The 10,271-nt window shown below is 39.1% G+C and overlaps 1 pseudogene; it reads right to left on the bottom strand.

Moving 5' to 3' along the window:
* Positions 1-565: 565 nt before the first annotated feature.
* On the bottom strand, positions 566-3,032 carry LOC132023473 (peptidyl-prolyl cis-trans isomerase A-like; annotated as a pseudogene).
* Between the last annotated feature and the right edge of the window lie 7,239 nt (positions 3,033-10,271).

Genomic DNA, 10,271 nt, shown 5'->3' with positions numbered 1-10,271 from the left:
CCATTTCTTCTAGGTTTTCTAATTTATTTGTGTATAACTGCTTTTAGTAGTCTTTAATGATTCTTTGTGTTTCTGTGGTATCAGTTGTAATGTCTCCTTTTTCATTTCTGATTTTATTTATTTGGGCCCTCTCTCTTATTTTCTTGATGAGTCTTGCTAAAGGTTTATCAATTTTGTTTATCTTTTTGAAGAAAAGTTTTATTTTTTTAGTCTCTGTTTATTTCTGCTCTCAGTTTTATCATTTTCTTTTTTCAACTAATTTTGTCCTTTTTTTTTTTTTCTAATTTCCTTAGGAGTAAGATTAGATAGCTAACATTTGAAATTTTTCTTGTTTCCAGAGGTGGGCCTATTTCATTTTATTATTTTAAGATTCTGTTTATTTACTTGACAGACAGAGATCACAAGTAGGTAGAGATCACAAGTAGGTAGAGAGGCAGGCAGAGAGAGGGGGAAGCAGGCTCTCTGCTGAGCAGAGAGCCCAATGAGGGGCTCCATCCCAGGATCCTGGGATCATGACCTGAGCTGAAGGCAGAGGCTTTAACCCACTGAGCCACCCAGGCGCCCCCTATTTCATTTTTTTAAAAGATAAGATACAAGTCAAATTTATCAGATTTGTCCAGTCAGCAATGGTGACCTTTCTGGTCTTGGCATTCTTGGACCCAAAGCACTTCATGGTTTCCATAATATTCATGCCCTCTTTCACCTTACAAGGACCATGTGCTTGTCATGCAATCACTCAATTTTGGCAGTGCAGATGAAATCCTGGGAACCATTTGTACTGGGTCTAGCATTTGCCATGAGCAGGAAGCCAGGACCCTTATGCTTCAGGATGAAATTCTCGTTCTCAAATTTCTCCCCAGAGATGGACTTGCTGCCAGTGTCATTATAGGATGTGAAATAACTACTCTGGCAAATAAATCCTAGCATAATCCTGTGAAAACAGGAGCTTTTATAACCAAATCCATTTTCCCCGGTGTTCGTGAAAGTTCTCTGCTGTCTTTGGAAATTTGTTTGCAAACAGCTCAATGAGATGTGACCTAAAGGCTTTCTATCTATGGAAATGCGGAAGAACACAGTAGGGTTGTCCTTGGCTTGGTGATATGGGTGGTTCTAGGGCAGCTGTGTCTGCAAGGCCTGTGTCTTCATTTTCATTGGTCTCTAGGTAGTTTTTGATTTTTTTTTTCTTGACCATTGATTGTTTAGTGGTATGTTGGTTTCCATGTGTATGTTTGTTTGTTCCATTTTTATTGTAATTGATTTCTAGTTTCATATTATTGTGGTTGGAAAAGATGCTTCATATGATTTCAAACTTCTTAACTTTATTGAGACATGTTTTGTAGCCTCATGTGCAATCTATCCTGAAGAATGTTCCATGTGCACTTAAGAAGAATATGTATTCTGCTGATTTGGGTTAAATAGTCTATATATATGTCTATTAGTTCCATTTGGCCTAATGTATCATTTAAGACCAACATTGCCATATTAATTTTCTGTCTATCCATTAGAAAAAATGGATATTGCCATTTAAAGTCTATCTATCTATTAAAGTCTATCTATTAAAGTCCCCTACTACTATTGTGTTATTGTTAATTTCTCCCTTTTTGTCTTTTAATATTTGTTTTGTATGTTTAGGTGCTCCTATCTATGTAATTACCTTATTTGTCTTGTTACACTTTGTTTTAAAATCTCTTTTGCCTGATATTTATAGTAGCATTATCTATAATAGCCAAATTATAGAAACAGCCCAAGTGTCCGTCAATTGATGAATGGATAAAGAAGATATAGTATATATACACAGTATGTTACTCAGTCATAAAAAAGAATGAAAGCTAGCCATGGATGGAGCTAGAGAGTATAATGCTAAGTGAAATAAGTCAGTCAGAGAAAGACAAATACCATATGATTTCACTCATATGTGGAGTTTAAAAAACAAAACAAGGGGGAAAGAAAGAGAGAGAAACAAACCAAAAAACAGACTCAACCTTTGAGAATAAACTGATGGTTATCAGAGGGGACATAAGGGTGGGGGAAGATAGGTGAAATAGGTAATGGGGATTAAATAGTGTGCTTGTGATGAGCACTGGGTGTTGTATGGAGGTGTTGAATCACTATATTGTACACTTGAAACTGGTTACACTGTAAGCAGACTCCTGCCCAGCAGGGAGGCCAATGCAAGACTCAATCCCAGAACCTTGAGATCATGACCTGAGTTGAAGGCAGATATTTAACCAACTAAGTCACCCAGGTGTCCCTGCATGAAATATCTTTTTGTATCTTTTCACTTTCAGTGTGTGTCTTCAGGTTTGAAGTGAATCTCTTGTAGGCAGCATGTAAATGGATCTTGGTTTTTTGTTTTTTGTTTTTTTGTTTTAAATCCATTCAGTTATCCTATGTTTTTTGCTGGGTGCATTTAGTCCATTCACATTTAAAATAACAATTGATGTATATGTACTTATTGCCATTTTGTTGACTGCTTTTGTGGTTCTCTGTTCTTTACTTCTCTTGCTCTCTTCTCTTATGATTTGGTGAGTTTCTTTAGCGTTATGTTTGGATTCCACTTGTCTTTACTTTTTGTGTATCTATTATGGTTTTTTTGTTTGTGGTTACTAGGAGGTTCATGTATAAAAACCTATATGTATAAAACAGTCTATTTTAAATTGGAATGCATTATAAAAGCTCTACATTTCTCTCCCCTACATGTTTTACATTTTTGTTATCTTTTAAGTCTTTTTATTTTGTGTATCCCCTAACTAATATTGCAGTTATACTTGATTTTATAAGTTTTGTCTTTCAACAACTTCATACTAACTTTATAAGTGATTGATCCTTTACCTATATTATATGTTTGCCTTTACCAGTGAGATTTTTTTTCTTTCATATATTTTCTTATTTCTAGTAATGGCCTTTTCCTTTTCACTTAAAGAAGTGCTTTTAGCATTTCTAATGCAATCTTCCTAGAATTGTGGTGGGGCCATACCTGCTGGAGATGTACTGATTTGTAGGACTATCCCATGCCTGGCTGGCTCCTCCATGACTCCTAAGATCATGCAGGTAGATGAGAGTGGCCCACCAGTCAGGTTGGTTATGAAGACTGGTTATGACTGCTGTGGGTGTGTTATTGGGTGAAGATATTGTGTCACCTATAGTTCTGGCCACCGTGAATGGTTGTGCATGGCTGGCAATGTGGTAGGACACCTGGTGTTATTAGTCTAAAGGGAGGATTCTAAAATGTTGCCTGCCAGATCCAGGATTAGTGGAGCAGAGCAAGATAGCAAAATGGCTGCTACCAGTGTCTCAATCCTCAGGGAGAGTCCTGGCTGTCTCCTCCCTCTCCTGTAGGCACTCCAAGATTAGTCAGTGGGTCTCCATCACCTATGGTCTATATGCTTTTCAGTCTGGTGTTTTTGTGCTGGTTTCCAGGTTGAGTGAGTGTGTGAATGAGTCCTTTAAGAGTGGGTTTTCCTTTCCCTTCACTTCGATAGTTTTCCTGGAGATATTCCCTGTTGGTTTTCAAATCCATGTGTTTTGGGGGCTTTTCTCTCCTATGCAGGATCTGAGAGCTGTGGAATGTCTTTTATCTCTCTGGGTGTCTACTGTCCCTTGTTGTAGAGGCTCTATAGATTTAGTTTCTAGGTCCCCTTCAGAGGGAATTATTACATATGTAGTTGTGGATTTGTTGGGTCTACGAGAGGAGGTGAGCTCAGGATTTTCCTACATGGCCATCTTGAACCCTGTCCTCATCTGCTGAATTCTTAACTTTGGAATTTGTTGATATTGATAAGGGAGATCTGTGTTCTAAGTTGGCCAATCGATCCAGAAGGGGAATCCCAGTCCAGGTCCTAGGGCCATTACAGGTTTTCCCCCCTAACAACCCCCCCGCCCTGGCCACAGGCACAAGAGTGGCACAGATATGGAAGTAAAAGTGTATAAACTACCTCCTTTGTTTGTGCTTGGGTCTCAGACCTTGGGAGATTATGCTCCTCTGAGCCCGCTAGTGTTAAATAAACCTCCCATCCTCCAAGGTCTCTGAGTCCTGAGTGGTTCTTTGGCCAGGATCTAGTCCAAGTTCTGTAACAGTATCTTTGGTAACAAGCTCATTTTGGTTGTATATTTTTTACCCTTATATCAATGAGATATTTGAGTTTTCTTGTAGCTCACTGTTTTTTTTTTTTCTTCAAAACAGCTATTTTAAATTTTTTCCCAGTTTTATTGAAATAGAATTTATATACTTCATTATATAAGTTTAAGGGGTACAGAGTAATGGCTTTACTTACATATAATTGTGAGATGATTACAACAAGTTTAGTTAGCATCCATTGTCTCATATAGATACAATAAAAAGAGAAAGTAAATAAATTAAAAAAAAGTTTTCCTTTTAATGAGAACGCAGGATTTTTTTTCTTACCTTTCCTGTATATAACAGCATTAACTATAGTCATGCTGCATATGATATCTCTTATACTAATTTACCTAACTGGAAGTTTTTGTCTTTTGACCTCCTTCCTCCAGTCCCTCCCCTCCTACCCTTCTGCTTCTGGTAACCACAAATCATATCTTTGCCTAAGTTTGGTGTGTTTTTTTGTTTGCTTGTTTGTTTAGATTCCACATACAAGTCAGGTCATATAGGTTTGCTTTTCTCTGTCTCTTTACTTCATTTAGCATAATGCCCTCAACGTTCATTCATGTTGTTGCAAATGGCAGGATTTCCTCGCATTTTTAAATTTTAATTTTACTTTTTTGAAGATTTATTTATTTGAGAGAGTCAGAGAGAGAAAATACAATACAGGAAGAGGGACAGAGGGAGAGGGGGACAAAATCCTCAAGCACACTCAGGATCCTCAGATCATGACCTGAGCCAAAATCAAGAGCTGGCTGCCTAACCAACTGAGGCACCCATGTGCCCCCTTTGTGTATATGTGTGTGTGTGTGTTATAGTTAAATAATGCTCCATTGTATTTTTCATTTTCAAATAATGTTCCATTGTACCACAACTTCTTTATCCATTCATCTGTTGATGGACACCTGGGTTGTTTACATGTCCATGCCTATTGCAAACAATGCTGGTATGAACATGAGGATACAGATATCTTTCTGAATTAGTGTTTTTTCAAAGCAGCTATTTTGAGTTCTTCATCACCTAGGTCACAATATTCCATGGATTTGAACGCAGTTGTTGGGAATTATTATTTTCCTTTTGGTAATGATGTATTTCCTTGATTAGTTTTATTCAGAAGTGACACTCTTCATTGTTGTTGCTTTATCTGGGGTTGTTGAGGATTTGTGCGGTGGACCTGCTCCACTCCTCTCTCTCTCTTGTGGCAAAATTCTAAATTCTTTATGCTTTCCTGTGTTACAACTCACCAGGCTGGCTGCTGGAAACTTTTTTTATTTTCCAGAGGGTGGCACTAAAGCACCAGTTTGTAGTTCTTCCCTTGCTGGCCCTGATCTGTTTTTCTGGGAGCATTCTTCTGACCAGACCTGTCTACCACAGCACTTGGGAGCAAGTCTGAGAGTCTGGCTAGGAGGTGGGGGTGGGTGGGGTGGGGTGGGGGGTTGAGTTTAGCATTGGGGAGGGGGGTGTTGAGGGTGCTCCTGTGGGGTGATCCTTTAGTGGGTTACTCCCAAAAGCTTGCATGCAGGATTCTGAAGCAGTCAGCAGGAGCTGTGTCCCTTTGAAATTCTCATTTGCTCCCATTTTTTCCTTCTCCCTCCCCTCAGACTTGGATGTCATGCGTCAGAACTCTGAGTGCTGCCTGAGAGAAACAAGACTTCTCTGGCCATGACCAGCACAGCTGGGAAGACAAGCTCAGTTATTGAAAAATTATTATTTTCTTTTGTGATGACATGTTTCCTTGATTTTTCATGTTTCTTACAGTTTTATGTTGCTGTCTTTACATTTGAAGCAACAGAAATCTTTGCTAGTTACCTTTAGACAGGGTATTCTGTTTGATGGTGTTGTTATTAACTGAGGCTTTCTCTGTATCAGCACACCTGCTCCACTCTTTTTGCTCTCCCCTTTGGCAGAATTCTTAAGTTTTTATGGTTTTTTATTTTGGTTCTTGAGCCTCACCATGTTGGCAACTGGAATCCTCTCTTGTACAGAAGGTGGTAGTAGAGCTCAAGGGTACGGCTTCTTGCTTTCCCATGCACGTCCTGTTTTCTGAGCACACACCCTGCCTATACTTCAGTGTTTCATACATGCGTGGGGGAAAAATGTACAATGAACAAGAAAATGCACATACTTTTCTAAATATGGGGGCCGGTTAAAGAGTTAATGGGGAAGAAGGAAAAGAAATAGGTAAAATTAAGGCACATAGTTTTCCCAACTCAAAATTGGTTGCAATAAATACCCAAGGAATGCCACAAACAAAGCAGTGACCTTGAAATTATAGGTGATTCCCATCAGAGTTTTAAAATGCCATTGTGTTTAATTCTAGACTGAATCATCTTCTGGAGCCATTGTTTCCTCTTTTGTTTCTTAAAACAGACCGCGATTACTAAACTGAACCTACAGTAAACATTAAGGTTCCTCACAGGGATCAAGCCCCAGGCACCCGACAGGTCAATAGAGAGACACTTTGGTGGTGATAATGCCGGGGACTCCCTGGCTGTTGCCCCAGCTGGCTTATGCCGCGTATGCCTTCAGCAACTTAAAGAGGTTTCTTTCTTTCTTTTTTTTTTTTTTAAGATTTTATTTATTTATTTGACAGGCAGAGATCACAAGTAGGCAGAGAGGCAGGCAGAGAGAGAGGGGGAAGCAGGCTCCCTGCTGAGCAGAGAGCCCGATTGGGGGGGGGCGATCCCAGGACCCCGGGATCATGACCCTAGCGGAAGGCAGAGGCTTTAACCCACTGAGCCACCCTCTCTCTACCTGATTAGGATTTTTTTGAAGCAGCAATGTTGCATTCTGTCCGTTGCCATTTCAGTATCTATGGAGATGATGAGAGGTTGCTCTCCTTTCATCCGCTGACACTCATTCCTAAGTAGTTTTTCTAATAAATTGCAGTCTTCTTGGATTTCTAAGACAGTCACAATGCATTAGGCTTTCAGTATAGTGCATGGCTCACGTGGCTAGTATTTATTTAGGAGTTTTACACATACTTGAAATGCCAGATTAACCCTTTCTTTCTTCTTTGTGTGTGATCCTTTGGGTTTTTTCCCTTCTTTTCAGTTGGGCTAAAATGCACATAACACAGACTTACCATCGGAACCATTTTTAAGTGTACAGTTCAGCGGTACAAAATACATTCACACTGTTGTGCAACCACACACCATCCCTGCCCCTAAGTCTTTTCATCTTGTGAAGTTGAGCTAAAGCTCAAACTCTGTACCTTTACTCCCCCTTCTTTATCCCTGGCCACCACCACTTTTTGTCTTTATGATTTTGACAACTCTTGGTACTCATGTAGTACTGGTATATAAGATGTCCCCATCTCCCTGTTGATGCTGCGTGAAAAACATTTTCTTCTTTATTTGACTCATTCTCTAAAATGTTCTATAATTCAGCATAACAAGACGGAATTGCTAATAAAATATTATGTTCATTCTCCAATAAATTCTGTATACATGAATCAGCAATGAAACTTAATCTGAAAAATATATGTTCCACAAAATATGAACACTATACACTAAACGCAGTTTAGTTTTGGCTATGTTTTCTCTTCCAAAATGAAGCTACATTTACTTAATCCAAATAAAGAACACTCAATATTTACTTTCTTAAGTGTTTAATTTTCCTCAAATGTGACAAAAATATGAGATTAAGGGAGATTGAAATTTTAACTACTTTTATATCCTACATTATTTAACTTGAGGTTTTTTTTTTTTTTTGTCGTTGTTTTTTGTTTTTTTTCCTAATACCCTGCTTATATTATAAATGTCTTAAAAACATTTTTTCCATATGGATGTTTCTATTTAATCTTACTCTGTCTAGTAAGGGTTTGGGACTTGCCAATATGTTTATAGAAGATACTGTTAACCATTTAACAAGTTACCATTGGATTCTGCTTGGGGTTTATAGTTAAATTATATATCCAAGATTCCAGAGCAGGTAAGTGAGGCCATGCTGCTGAATTCTAGCCAGAGAGTGTGAGCGTACATGGCGGGTATCCCTTCTAGGCCTGGCCAGAAGAAAGTTCTATGTATATTCCTCCATGTTCTTTCTTTCTTCCTGTTGAATGGGGTATAAATGATGTCTGTTACATTGAAAGCCACGTACTAGAGATGGCAAAGTCGTTGTTAGCTGGGTTCTGGAGTGACCACCTAGAGGTAGACTCAGCCTGCTTGAGACAACTTTCCTGGACTGCAGGTGTCCATAGATTCTGTGTGTGGGAGAGGTTCGGCAGCACATTTGTTACTCTTTATTATAACTAGTGTTACCAATTAAAAAAAAAAAGATTTTATTTATTTATTTGAGAGAGAGAGAAAAAGAGCAGTGGCAAGGAGCAGGGGGAGGGGGAGAGAGGGAGAAACAGACTCCCTGATGAACAGGAAGCCCTTGGGTGGGGCTCCATCCCGGGACCAGACGCAGAGATCATGACCTAAGCTGAAGGCAAAGGAGCCACTCAGGCATCCCTAGTGTTACCAGTTAATACTGGAATTCCTGATTTGAGGTCAAACAAAAGGAGAAAATAGAAGAGGGTGAGGACAATAGATTAGGAATGTGGCAAACGAAACAAACCCCACACTATTATAACCTCTATACTGATTTGGCTCTAAGACAAAAGAGACTAAGGAATTCTGATTAATAAGCAAATTACCATATAAGAACATGAACGCGAACAATTTCACAAGATGAAGTATGACAATATAAGGATTTCTCTTGCCATTCAACCAAAAGTAGCAATTATATAAACATGTTTCCACAAACTTTGGGGCAATATTCTTATAATGTTTCAAGGATGATTTTAATGATCCACAATATATGTTGATGTCATTACACTGGAGTTCCTTTTTTTTTTCTTTTTAAGATTTTATTTATTTATTTGACAGTGCATGAGAGAGCACAAGTAGGGGAAATAATAGAGGGATGGGGAGAAGCAGGCTCTCCACGGAGCAGGGAGCTCAATGAGGAGCTCGATCTTGTGACCCCAGAATCATGACCTGAGCCACATAAGCATCCCTACACTGGAGCTCCTTTTAGTAAAAATAATTTGGTTGGGGACAAAAATGAACTGGTTTAAATACACATCCCTTAACTGATCTAGATTGATAAGAGTAGGTATAATACTGTTCAGTCCAGTGGGCTAGTCTCTGAAAACTAACTTCATGTAGCTTTCTGTTGAATTTACAAGCATATGTAATAAATGCTGTGTGAGTAGGGTTAGCATTCTTTTATGACAGCCGAGAATCTCAGCAATCCTGGGTCCCATATGAGGTCTTCCCTGCTCTGCTCAAAAGACAGTTGAAAGAAGAACACATTTTATGTTTTAAGGTTTTTAAAAAAAGTGCAACTCTCTCAACATTTATTTATTGAGCATCTACTTTTGCTCCACACTGCACCCAGCTTTGATTAGACAGCAGTTTTTCTTGTTTAGACTTTGTAATCTAGATCAGATGTTATGGGGTTTCTTTTTTTTTTTTAATTTATTTACTTTTTATTTTGGTATAACAGTATTCAATATTTTTGCATCACACCCAGTGCTCCATGCAATCCGTGCCCTCTCTAATACCCACCACCTGGTTCCCCAACCTCCCACCCCCTGTCCCTTCAAAACCCTCAGGTTGTTTTTCAGAGTCCATAGTGTCTCATGGTTCACCTCCCCTTCCAATTTCCCTCAACTCCCTTCCCCTTCCCATGTCCTCTATGTTATTTGTTATGCTCCACAGATAAGTGAAACCATATGATAATTGACTCTCTCTGCTTGACTTATTTCACTCAGCATAATCTCTTCCAGTCCCATCCATGTTGCTACAAAAGTTGGGTATTCATCCTTTCTGATGGAGGCATAATACTCCATAGTGTATATGGACCACATCTTCCTTATCCATTCGTCCATTGAAGGGCATCTTGGTTCTTTCCACAGTTTGGCGACTGTGGCCATTGCTGCTATAAACATTGAGGTACAGATGGCCCTTCTTTTCACTACATCTGTATCTTTGGGGTAAATACCCAGTAGTGCAATTGCAGGGTCATAGGGAAGTTCTATTTTTAATTTCTTGAGGAATCTCCAGGCTGTTCTCCAAAGAGGCTGCACCAACTTGCAGTCCCACCAACAGTGTAAGAGGGTTCTCCTTTCTCCACACCCCTCCAACACATGTTGTTTCCTGTT

The sequence above is a fragment of the Mustela nigripes genome, chromosome 1, assembly GCF_022355385.1.
Source record: "Mustela nigripes isolate SB6536 chromosome 1, MUSNIG.SB6536, whole genome shotgun sequence".
NCBI classification, from domain to species: domain Eukaryota; kingdom Metazoa; phylum Chordata; class Mammalia; order Carnivora; family Mustelidae; genus Mustela; species Mustela nigripes.
This window is presented reverse-complemented; position numbering and strand designations above follow the sequence as displayed.